Raw genomic sequence first — 13763 nt, 5'->3', positions numbered from 1 at the left:
AATTAAGTTTATTAATTCAAAATATTTAGTGTATTTCTGGCATTTCACTTTGTTTTCCTTGTCCACGAACATGAAAAAAGGGGCATTCATATATGAGGCTAAAATGTTTCTATAAATTTTAACATGTGAGCTAAATCTTTTCGTGCATTTTTGCAAAAAATTATATTTTCTTAATTCAAACATCTTCAAAATAACTTATTTATTTTCTTATATCAAATTTGTTATTTTTATTCATATCAACACTTATATTAATTTACACAATTTAATTTCTTTTATGAAAATCCTATTACCCATTTAACTGGAATAAGCTGTATATTAAATTTGTGTACTTACTGAGTTTGGTACAATACTCTCCTTATTTTATTTAGCAAATGTGGGCAATTGAATTGGAATAAGACTAGCAAATCTTTCATGTCGAGGAATAGAATAATAAATACAGCATAAGATGCTCGAAAACGTTTAACTTCTTGAACAACAGTTTAATGTAGACCAAAGGATCATTAATTATAATTAAAGATATACTAATATTTTTATTTAATAATAATAATAATAACTCTACGAAATTGCAAGCTGAATCCTGATATTTTACATATATTTCAGTTCCTTTAATCTTTGTTATAAAAATCATATGAGGCTAATTTTTTTAAATTTTGTTTAATGTACGGAAAAAATGATATAGCGATTTTAATAATTTTTATACGAGGAAAAAATTAATAAATAATGTAAATAAATAATTATATTATATTTTATATTTTTCCTGAAACAGTTAAAGACATTCTTAATATGGAGATCTACAGAATAAGTACAAGGGTCCAGTTAAATTAACACAAAATTTGCATAGTTAATTTTACGCTATAAAAATTAACCGGATTTACGATTATACACTGAGCATGCGCATATACAGACATTTCTATTTTTCGTAGAAAAATTTAATTATTACCTTAATACAGAGATGCTGTGAATATAAATTTATACAATGCAAAAGTAAGTTTATTTCATATGCTAATTTAGAGGCTTTCTTAATATGTTTAATTATAAAGAAAAAAAAAAAGCGTTGCAATTCTTGTTCACTGACCAATGGCAAAGCAGACACTTTCTACTTCCGTTTGTGGCGGGATATTTGTGAAGTCAGCACTCAGCAATGGCGGTCGAAAAGAATGGTAAAGTCGCAAAGAATACTGTTTGTTCGTGGATTGGCGTTTGTGACAGAATCCATCGAAGTTACTAATTATTTGAAGAAAGTAAGTGAATATTTTATATTTTCAGTGTTTAATACTCGTACTTTTTTCACCTATATAAAATTTTATAAATAGCGTCTGTGTAGGAAATGTGATTTTCTATGTGTTGTTCTTTTGTGTACGTGCCTAATGATTCATTTTCAGGATTTGGTACTGTTAAATTTTACACTAGTCTGTTTCTTACTGTTTGTGTCACTCCTTTTTGTATGTGTCTCACCTTTTTATAGTTATATTATTTTTACTCAAACGTTTTAATATTTATCTTAAAGCATACTGTAATTAAGCAGGAAATAGCTTTTAATGGAAAAAGAAAGGCAATATTAACATGACTAATTGTTCAGAAATCTGTTATGGAAATGTTATCTACCTTATGCCAAAAAATAAAGCATGTAACTTTCATTTATTTATGAAATTCAAAATTTTTTATTTGCTTAGTGTTTTCCCTAAAAATAATTTAATTTCTTATTTTTGAATTTAGTTTTATAAATTTGCTTTAATATATAATCTTTAACTCAAAGATATTGTGCTATTAAAAAAGGAAACTTTATGCCATAGAAACACAAGTACTTTGCTCCAAATCTGTGTTCATTTTTTTTTTATATATATACTGAATTTTTATGCACTAGTAATTACTGAAATATATCCTTTCATAAATAATAAGTAAGTCCTAAGTCCTTTCATGAATGCATTTCTTTTTTGTTTGTTTGATTTTGTTGTTTTAAAAGATCTGCCATAGTTAAAGAAAGAAAATAAAGTAAGAATGCTTTACTTTCAGTTTTGAATAAATTTATTACATTTACTGCAGCTTCAAGTTTCTCTAAACATAATTTTCGAAGTCAAAACTTGATAGTTATGTTGATTATTAGACTTGCATGAAAAAATTTATTGAAAAATTAGTATTTGATCTAAAATACCTTAAATTATTTGAATTATATTTTACTAAATCATGTCTTTTGATATAACTAGATAGTTAAAAAAATTTAAATTGTAAATGTGCAGAAATGCTTATATAAAACCAAAAAATTGTTTATATTTTTGTTGCTTTTTCCCTTGTAAATTAATTATATATATATATTACAGTCTGAGGAGTCAGCACCCTGCTGAATTGTAGTAAACGAGACGTCCAATCTACTAGACCATCCAAGATGCAGATTTGGATTTTCTGTTTCATAGTTATTGAAATCATAATGGTATGTTTGTTTAAATTAGTACTGTTTATGAATGTGATAAAAATAAATTCTGATAAGATAAGAAATGATTTATTTTCTATTAATTATGAACTGTAAATAATGTAACCAATTTTCTTCATAGTATATTTACTAAACATTTTTTTTTTTTTTTTTTTTTTAATAAAAGGGAGGTAGTCTTATTTATACAATCCTTGCAGAGATACCAAAAAATAAGACATTTCAGGAATTTTCACTCAGTATATCTTGATGTGTAAAATCGTGTTGTTCAATGCCATATTACTTTTTCACAGGAAAGTAATTTTATTGATCTAACATCTGCATAAATCAAATTTTTTTAAGAATGATTACAGTTTCTAAGCTAACTTAAAATTTTCAGATTTAGAAAATGTATGTTTAATGTAGCATTAGTTTTCCATGGAATAGAAAAGGTTTTCAAAATGTTCAGTTGTTAGAGGGAAATAATATAAATGAGATTGTCCTGATACAGTTTCAGCTGGAAATGAAACTGAATTTTTGGATAGTGAAGATTTCATTTAAGAATTCTGATAAAACTGATTAATGTAAATCCTCTGCATTTAAAAATTCTAATAAAACTGATTAATGTAAATCCTGTGCATTTAAGAATTCTAATAAAACTGATTAATGTAAATCCTCTGCATTTAAGAATTCTAATGAAAATGAATAATGTAAATCCTATGATTCATGTAGGTATTTTTCTGTTATCAGGAGATTCAGAAATGTGTGTTTATATGCATGCATTTTTAAATGTAGGTGCTCGTGTGTGCATGTGTATATTCTTTATGTATGTATGTGTATATGCGCATACATGCATATACACATGCTTACATATCTACAGTGGAACCCCGAGATACGAGTTTAATTTGTTCCAGCATTCAACTGGTATAGCGAATTTCTCGTATCTAGAAACAAGCTTCCCCATTGAAAATAATGGAAATTCAGTTAACCCGTTCCACACCCCAAAAAATATCAACATTTTAATATCAAGTCAATTTTTCCTAATAAATAACACTGGTAAATAATATAACAATAGTTTAACTTTGTTACCAACATTTTAACTCATTCTCATTAATCCGCACCAACAACAGCTTCTCAACATCTAGGAGTACTTTTATGGTGCTTGGAAGCAACGATAATTCCTTTGGCTACATCAGGTTTCTTAATTTCTTCCTGCTTCTTCAGAATAGTACAGATTTTCGATGTTGAAAGGCCGCAAGTCTTCGCCAATTCCGTCACCATGCTTATGTTTATCTACGATTTCTTTCTTGATATCGATGGCAATGGCCTCCTTATTTTTCTTTGCAGCACTATCTGAGGCAACAATCTTCTTGTGAGGCATCTTGAAATAATTATTTTCACGTTAAATGTCAAAACAATTAACTTGCAAGTGCACAAACACGTATATAAAAGAACACTGAGTGATCTGACGAGGGGATTCCCCGAGTTGAGCCGGATAGGAAAATGGCGCCACCCATACCAACAGCCTGGCTGATTGCTCGTTACTCGAATTAATCACGTATTTTGCTCATACTTTCCTCGTATCTCAAGGTTTCATTGTACATTTCTGAAACCCGTCCTAATAACGGAGGAGTACCTTTGCCAGTATTGCAACAGAGCTAGAATGAATTATTGTGTTAAATATGTGGAAATTGCATGCTTAAAGTACTGTTATTTTCTAAAAATATTATGTATGTCTATTTTTTACAAGAAGAAAAAATAGCTAAAAGCTGTTAATTTACTCGGATTTATTAGTCCAAAGGGGCTTTGTCCCTAAAGAACTATTGTTTTTGATTTGCATTGGTTCACTATAAATATCTGTTTTACTTTTCAAACTGTTCCTACCAAATGTTAGAGTCCCAAGTGTGGGATTAATACTCTCTATCTTAGTGCCGTCTATAACCTATGTTAGGGTTAACCTGTATAACCTACAAGGATTGCCAGTTTAGGCGAGATATCTAGGTAGTCATCATGATACGTACCTTATTTTTTATTATTTTAAAATTAAATTGAAAGTAATAAACTAGTTTTCAAGAATGGAGTTAAACTAGATTTGCATTCAACTCTGGTTTATTGTATTAAGTATGTTTTGCTGTAACAAATATGAATTTTTTGTTTAAGTATAATAATTTAAAATGTTTTTTCTAGAGAATGAAGTACTGCCACTAAGGTAAAGGTGCTAACTTGCAAGGTAATTTTCTATTCTACATTAACTCAATCTTTATGTCCTGTTACAGATATATTGGCAGAAATAATGAAAACCTGACATTCAAAAAGAAAAATAATAATGTTGAATGTAATATATTAGATAGTTAACTGAGGTTTGGCAACTCATTAATAATCTTACACATATTGAGTATGAATAACTTTGACAATTACCGGTATTTTCAATAGTATAAAATTAGGCAAGAAAGCAGTTTTAGCTCAGCACCGATTTTAAATACAACTCTCTTACCAATATTGGTTTGACGAAGGTAAAATATAATTGAATTTAATAAGTTGGAAATACTGTCTGTCTTTCCATGAGTTAAAAAATAATTTCAAATAAAATTTCTTTTTTTCAGTTTTTCATGTTATTTGTTTAATGTTATTGTAATCTGATTTATCATATTTAGTCACATATTCCATCCCTCTTTGCACTATAGTATATAATTCAAAGGACTTATCAGTTTCAGCAATATTTTTTTTACCAGTATACATTTTTACCATAACTCTTTCTAAATCATATCCTGAAAAATTAAGGAGTAAAGTACACAAAGAAGGAAATCTTTGCACCCAAATGGTTAAAGCCCTAGTGTGACTTTGGTACTTTGATCTAACTTCTATTCCTAATAAATAATCCAGCTGCATACAGTTTACTCAATTTCTGCCATGTGTAAGGTAAACAATATTAGCTTTTTTTAAATATATCTTTTACAACTATTCCATCTTTCATATTTTGTCTTAATTGAGTCATCCTGCTAATTAAGAATTTATTAAAGTTAATATGTTAAGTTTTTGTGTGTATAATTCATTTTAAGTATGTGCAAGCAAATGCATACATTAAGTTACATAGAATTATGTTTTGGGTATCAAATTCAGAAAATTTGGGGCTGTTTTTAGAAGATTTATTAATGATTTATACTATATTAATATTGGTAAAAAATTTCTGTGGCTTTTATATGAGAGTATATATTTTAAAATAGCTGCATGGTATGGTAGAGGTAAAAAGCTTCATGTGGATCATAAATTAATATTATGTGGCAATTTTTCATTTATTTAATAAAGAAAATATTCAAGCCACAATTAAAATTTTTTCACTGGATTATTTGCATACAAAGTTTGCAGCAAATATTTCCTGCAACAGAAGTGACAATTTTTATTTTGCCGAGACAGGAAATTTAGTTAGTGAAAGCAGTAACCCTATTTTGAGATGTTAAACAGGAAGGCAAATTTTTGAATTTAAATTGATTTTTGAAGGAAGACTTATTTAGTCTTGCTATCATTCTATGTGGCTCTTAACTTTTTTATGGTATTTATAATTTTATTGTTATTCAGCATTCTGTTTGCTTAGAATGCACATGAATGTAGACTTGAAATATTTTATATTGCAAACTGAGATGCCATTGTTATCATAATTAAAGATTTTTGCTCTGATTTTGGAGGAATTTACTGATAATACTTTTGATTGTGTATTGGTTTCTGTTTTATTGAAATGTGTAAAATACCCTGTTAATGCATATACGTATGTTAATGACATGTATATGTTTATGAAGTATTCTGTTATATGTATATAGTGTTGTGATTAGTTTTCTGCTTACTCTTTATTTAAGAAAAAGTTATCTGTAAGAAAGCGAATATTCTTTACTATATGTAGGAGTAAAATTGAAAAGGCTAATGCAATATAATTAATACAAAATTAAGTTTTTTCTCATGTACTTAAATACAAACATAGCCATTAAAGACTTTCTCAACCTTGCAGTTCTAAACAAATCTTAAGTATTTTTCACTTGAAATTATAGGCATTGTGTAAGGTATATAATTGAAGCTTACTATGTGATAGCGTGAAATTAAATTTTTAATTACTGAAATGTAAATTTTTAAATATGAAATACTCAGTACATTTTATATGCATCTTTTAATACTTCAACTATATTTAAAAACTGAAAACATCTGAAGTGTGAAATTATTACAAATTTTTCTTTTTCTTGTTTAGGAGCTGTTCTCAAAACATTGGGTGACAAAGAATTCACTTTTACAAAAATCGAGCAGGATATTAAAGACAGCGAACTATAGAACAAATATGGCGAAGCTGCATGAAGTCTATGTTGAATTTTATTATTGAAAAAAATATGCTCTTCAGATTTAATGTTAGTTTTTATTGTTTAACAGTAATTGCAGTTTTTGAATACCTGTAAAATAAACCTAATTCTTAAATTAATTTCATGTGTATTTCTTTTGCAAGTATTACAGTTCATAATACTTCAAACAACTTGAAATTTTATACTTCTTAATTTATGTGGAATATGTTCATAATAATTTTATAATTTAAATAACTCATTGTCATCATATGAGCATAATCTAAAATGCACAGCGTTTGACAACAAATTAATAAAAAATTAGCCAACTTCTAATTGCTTTCTTTTGTCCAGTTGCCTCTTTTTAAATCATTTAATAGCATAAAGCTATTTGATGAAAAAAATAATTGGTATGTCCACATCAACATGCACATTTATAATGATGTTATAGAAAAAGTCACATGAGATAAATATTAAAAAATTCAATATTCCTAAACAAATTAACTTTTTGAAATTTTATCTGGTATATAAGATAAAATAAAGAACATATTTAGGTAATTTTGAATTTGCATAATCTTATGAACTTATTTATGAAATTAACAGTTACCTTGTAAAAGGGAACTTTTTAAAAATACCTCAATAAAGCATTTCTTTTGTAGAGGTGAACTTTTAGTACTGATCTAATATATTTATAAGATTTTAAACTGAAAAAGACAACAATAGATTACAATACATTGCAAGATTGACTGATAAATGTAAAATTTTTACATATCATAATTATGTGTGTAATTATAACAGAAGCTACTCGATTAACTTGCATGCAAATTAATATTTTCTTTAACATGTTTGGGATAAACTGAATTTTAATAAATAAATATGTATATATTTGTGTATTATCTGAAGATATGAATGAAATATTTGTGACATTAAACATTCATCTTCAAGGAAAATAACAAAGTCAACTTGGTAAACTATTGGAAAAGGTAAGTTTTATACAATTTCCTGGTCTATATTTAACAATTTTAAAATTTAGCACACTCATTCAAATAATCTAAACGTATGATGTTTTCTTTTGTGCTACATTCGTTTACTGAATTTGTTAATTAACTATATTGTTCTTTAGATAGAAATTAACGTAGATATTCCTTGTATTTTACAGTATAAAAACTTATATATTTGATAATAATTAACCTAAATCTTCCCTATGTTTTCTTTGTATATACGAATGACTTTGGTAAAAATTTAGCCCGATGTCTTCTCCTCTTTACTGTGTAAAGTGCACATTTTTGGTAAAAAATTTGCATAAATCTCCAATTACCTATTTACTGCATTTTTCGTAAAATGTGCTTATTTTAATCTCTTATTTTTTATATAAATCTATGCAAAAATGTTCTGCATATTATGATTAAAAGAAAATTAATTTAATATCAAATTTTTACATATCCACCTTTTAGGTATGTACAGCAATATGGAATATATATAACTGGAAAATTTAAATGCAAAAAAATTAATTTCTATTCAAAAATTACATAACACTAAAAGGCTGAAAATCATTTTTAATATTTCATTTAAAAGTGACTACAATATATGCAATAAATTTTGTAAACCTGAGTTCTATGTTTTAAATCAATTAATGCTATCGTTCATTTACATGGCATAAGAAAATGTCCTTCGGAAAAGCAAATAATTTATTTAAAGTGTTATTTAGTAAACAACTGTTTGCTACAGTTGTTTAGTAAATTTAAATTTATGAAATGAATTTAGTAAACAAAAATGCAAATGAACGATAGCATTAATTGATTTAAAACACAGAATTGATGTTTACAAAATTTATTGCATATTTTGTAGTCACTTTGAAATGAAATATTAAAAGTAATTTTCAGCCTTTAAGTGTTACATAATTTTTTAATAGAATTTTTTTTTTTTTTTTTTTTTTTTTTTTTTACTAGTGTATTTAAATTTTCCAGTTATATATATTCCATATTGCTGTACATAACTAAAAGGCAGATATGTAAGAATTTGATATAAAAATTATTTTACCTTTTAATCATAGCATACAGAACGTTTTTGCATAGATTTATATAAAAAATATGAGATTAAAATAAGTACATTTTATGAAAAATGCAGTGAAAAGGTAATTGGAGATTTATGCAAATTTTTTACCAAAAAATGTGCATTTATACACAGTAAAGTGGAGAATACATCGGATTAAATTTTTACCAGTCATTCGCATATGCAAAGAAAACATGGGGAAGGTTTAGGTCAATTACTATCAAATATATACTTTTTTGTACCGTAAATTACGGAAAATATATACGTTAATTTCTATCAAATATATACGTTTTTGTACCGTAAAATACGGGGAATATCTACCTTAATTTTTACCTAATATATACGCATACGTGAAGCAAAATATTGAGATTTACGTATATGCGATAAATATACGTAAATTTTTATTAAAATATACGTAAATCCCTGAAATTTACGTATATTATACGTAAAAGTAGCGAATGAACAGTAGTCTCTCGCGTAAATATACCTAAATTTTACGTAAAAGTTACGTATAGTATAACGTAAAAAGATACGTAAATATTTAGTAATTGCCACTGGACACTTTTTATGATATTTTTACGTTCAACTTGAACGTTTTTTATACGAAAGGCCATTCGTAAATTGCACGTATTTTTCTCGTGCAATTTACGAGTGCATGCTGCCTGGGAAGAAGCAGAGATCCCCAGATGACCCAAGCTCGTTTCGGCCAATTTGCCTACTTTCGTCTCTGGGAAAAATTTATGAAAAATTACTGGTAAACAGACTTAAATTCCATCTCCAGCAGACCAACTTCCTCAGCCCACGGCAATACGGGTTCCGAACTGGCTTGTCAACCACGCATGCCCTGAGTCATCTTAAAGATAGCATAGAACAAAATAAAGGCAGAAATCTTCACACGGCATTCATATCCCTGGACCTGCAAAGCGCCTTTGACACCCTCTGGTGGCCTGCTATAAAGCAAGCACTTAGAGAGGCACAATGTCCCAAAAACATCTTTAACATCATCACGGACTATCTACATGCACGTAGCCTCATAGTAGCCAACAACAATGGCCTCACTATCAAGCGGCAGGAAAGAGGGTGTCCACAAGGCTCTTGTGCCGGTCCGTTGCTCTGGATAATCACCTTTAACTCCATACTACAACATGAATGGCCTTTGCACACAGATATCATAGCATACGCCGACGATGTAGCTCTTCTGGTGTCTGGCCGCACAAGAGATGAACTGGAACGGAATGCCACAGAAACCTGCTCGATATTCACGGACCTATGCAATAAACTTAAGTTAATCATCTCTCGACAAAAGTCCGCAGCCATCGTAATTCCACGTCCTGGCACAAATCCCACAAGACGTCCGTGTATAAAGCTACTGGGCAAGAACTTAAAAATAACGAAGACGATTAAATATCTAGGAGTCACTTGGGATCAAAGACTCCCCTGGTTACCGCACCTCCAAGAAATACGTACAAAAACATCGACCATCGCAAGGAAAGCCAGGCAATTTCAAGGGAGAAATTGGGGACAAAACCCCCATATCAGGAAACTATTATATCTGACAGTGGCAGAGAGAATAATTTCTACGCAGCAGTCATATGGGCACAACCAATGAGCAGCCGAAAGACCAAGCTATTGACCACAATTCAACGGCCGTTTGCATTAAACATCTGCGGAGGTTATCGCACAACAGCGTCCAGCGCCGCCACGATACTTGCAGGCCTGCTGCCATTACACATAAAGGCAGAGGCAGAGGCTACCTATGTACGAATCACCCATCACAGACAAGAAGCCACATATGCAGGAATTACGTTCAGAACAACAGACTATGAACTCCCTGGCAGTGTGCAACACATCCACCCTGCCATCAAAGGTAGAGGGATCCATGTCAAAATCCAACATCAGCAATCGCACTCCAGACAACACACTTCCTCTGCGATTACACAACTGTTCACTGATGGATCAAAACATGATCAGGGAGTGGGCTGCGCGTTTGCTCACTACGAACATGGCACACTAGTAAAGGAATGGAAAGGACATCTCACTAACAGCAATAGTATCTTCCAAGCAGAGGCACTAGCAATATTTAATGCGCTACGACATGCCCTCAACCTTTCCCTTACCAATGCGACTTTTTACACGGACAGCATGTCAGTGCTACACGCACTCAGGGATCATCACCACACTTCACCCATCATCATAGATATACAGCAACTTTTACGCAATAATCATCAAGCCCGCTTTAACATGGTATGGGTGAAAGGACACTCCGACAACGAAGGGAATGACGTCGCAGACCAACTGGCTAATGAGGCTGCGAACAACATCCACGCTCAAACTATAAAAGCCCCTACCCCCGTCTCACACCTCAAGAAAACTCTGCGTAATATCTGTAAAGAAAAGTGGCAAGAAGAATGGAATAGTTACGACACAGGGAGAAGGACGTATAACTTCCTACCAAAGGTAGACACGGAACGTCTTATAACAATAGCCCCACTGACACAGTACATAACGGGTCATGGCCCATTTCCATCTTATTTTATGCGTCATGGCATCTCAGCATCTGACAATTGTGTCTGTGGCATGCTAGGTTCTCCCGAGCACTACCTATTTGACTGCGGTCTAACAACAAACCACCACTTACCACATCCCACGAATGATAGAACACTTTACTATCGTTTCATAATCAAACACCCGCCAGCTATAAGGAGTATCTGCGCAGTTGTACAGCAAATCAACGCCCTAGAGCAAGACATTTGCGAGCCACAGTAGCATGGTACTGCAGACAATGTACTCAACGATTAGGTATTCGCAGTATGTACACATTCTGTAATACACATTCCACATTCAATTTCGAGCCTCGTGTTAACATCTGCTTTCAATAGCCACCAACTTGCAAAAATAATGTTACTGACATGTTTATCAGTGTAAAGCACTGGGCACCCAATGGAATGATGTGTTATCGTAAATCGAAATATATAATATCCGTACAATGCACGAATGTAGTGTATGCAACGAAATATGTAATTCATGCAACAGAAGCCCCTAATGAAAGTATGTACATTATGTATTATGTGAACTGAGCATATTTCCGCACAGCGCTACTGCTTTACGCACACGTTACTATGTCTCATATGTTTCTTCTGTGTGTAATATTTGCATTTATGTGCTCTACGTGTTTCCATATGTATTTTATGTGTCATGATATGTATTCTCGTGTGTGTTTTTATGTCTTTATGTTACGTAATTACGAGTGTGTTTTTATGCTTTTACGTTTAATTTTGTATATCTATGTGTTTCAGCTTATATGAGTGTTTTAGTATTTTAATGCTATCCTTTATATTCTTTTTTAAGTTACTTTGTGTTATTAACAACGTCCTATGTAAAAACTACCCGACATCTAGCACCTGTATCGCCATGTAAACTTCCGGTGCAGCCTCACGGGGCTCCAGCGAGTTGCTTCTTCGAGATAGTGGAGGACGTGGGACATATGCCTGTTTACCTATGTTATACGCCAGGCGTCCCCGTCCTCCGTCACCTGTCACCTGCTGATGTAATGAGAGAGAATTCCCGATTTTATGCGATTTTATCAAAAAAATGAATAAAATAAAAATAAAAAAAATAAATTTAAAAAGTCTTTCAAATTTTGGAAACCTCGTTTCGAGGCGCACTGCCTCTTGTCTAGATGCACCTATGTAGCAAATTCGTAGGCCTGGGTCTATCAGCTTACACACAGACCGAACGAAAGACAGACTCATAGAATCTTCCCTCTATTGTAAGTAAAGTTATATATCAGAATACCTTTCATTGTTACATATTCAAAGAATCCTTTTAATAACGTTCGGAACAATGAATTTACCAATAATTGTTTTAGGCTTTGTTGAATTAAAACAAAGTTAATGTATACATTTTTAACAATGCTTATAAATCATAATCATTAGAGATATCAAATCTAGTGGTGCTAAAATCTTACGTGTGGAGCTTATTTGCTTGTTATTTTTAATGCTGAACTCGCATTCGAACCATTTTTAGAAATGGAGTTCTTTTTTTTAACAGTATTGTGTTACGTTTTTATACCAACACCCTTTATCGACAGCCTATTGGGCATACTTATTTGTTTTGCGACTGCCTTCCTTTTGTTTTCTCGAAGAGAAGAGAGAATTCGGGAAAATAATGATGAAAACTCTATTAACCGTAATGAACACAATTTTAATGCCGGAAACAAGGTACTTAGTTTAGATTTCCTTGATTCATATGCTGATATTAATGAATTTAATGATGATTCCTTTGATGTGGACATAGACAGTGACACCGATCTCCTCGAAGTTAATAACGAAGCTTTTGATAATAACCTTCTTAAGTTGTATATTGATAGTGACACTGACCACATGGGCCATTTTGCCAAAGATTTCGATAATAATTCTTATGATGTGCACAATATCAGCGATGAAAAGCAATTTAATTACCTCCAACATGAAACAGAAAAGGATTTTGATTTTCCAAAACCTGATAACTCAGGTAATCAAATAGGCACGAATAGCAGTATAACCATCTTGAACCAGGAAGAATTCAGTTTGAATGCCTCTATTGAATCATTGGATGCTGAATGCATTGTATCGCATAACGATCTTGGAGCACAAAGAGACATCGATTCTGGTAATCTCCTTAACACAAATAATGAACCAAAAATGAATGGCAAACTGGATCAAGTAGACAGAACAGAACTGAAACCAACTGAAGATTCTGAGAACCGCTCGTTGATCTCGTCGTTGGTACCTTCCCTGTTATCTGCTTTGATGACGAGTACGCTCAACATCCTTCTTCGAATCATAGCAAGCGTTTCAAAATTTCAAACATAAGAAAAACATTACTGAAATATTTCTGCTTTAAAAAATTAAAAATAAACAAAGGACTTAAAACATATTATATAGATCTGAGATAGGTTTACACAATTTCAGTTTGTATTCGTGATAAATTTGTTTGCCATGACACCGATC

General features: G+C 31.1%; 1 long non-coding RNA gene across 1 annotated transcript; it reads left to right on the top strand.

Annotated features, from left to right (window-relative positions):
- Positions 1–1111: 1111 nt before the first annotated feature.
- LOC146994264 (uncharacterized) lies at positions 1112–6863 on the top strand. Its single transcript, XR_015044113.1, has 4 exons — positions 1112–1241; positions 2319–2428; positions 4592–4634; positions 6639–6863. It is a non-coding gene; the product is annotated as an uncharacterized LOC146994264 (long non-coding RNA).
- Positions 6864–13763: the final 6900 nt, after the last annotated feature.

This window comes from Stegodyphus dumicola, chromosome 11 (assembly GCF_044657685.1).
Source record: "Stegodyphus dumicola isolate Sdum_Otavi_A_Nest chromosome 11, ASM4465768v1".
Taxonomy (NCBI): Eukaryota; Metazoa; Arthropoda; class Arachnida; order Araneae; family Eresidae; genus Stegodyphus; species Stegodyphus dumicola.
The sequence above is the reverse complement of the archived record's forward strand: the minus strand, read 5'-3'. Positions and strand labels throughout refer to the sequence as shown.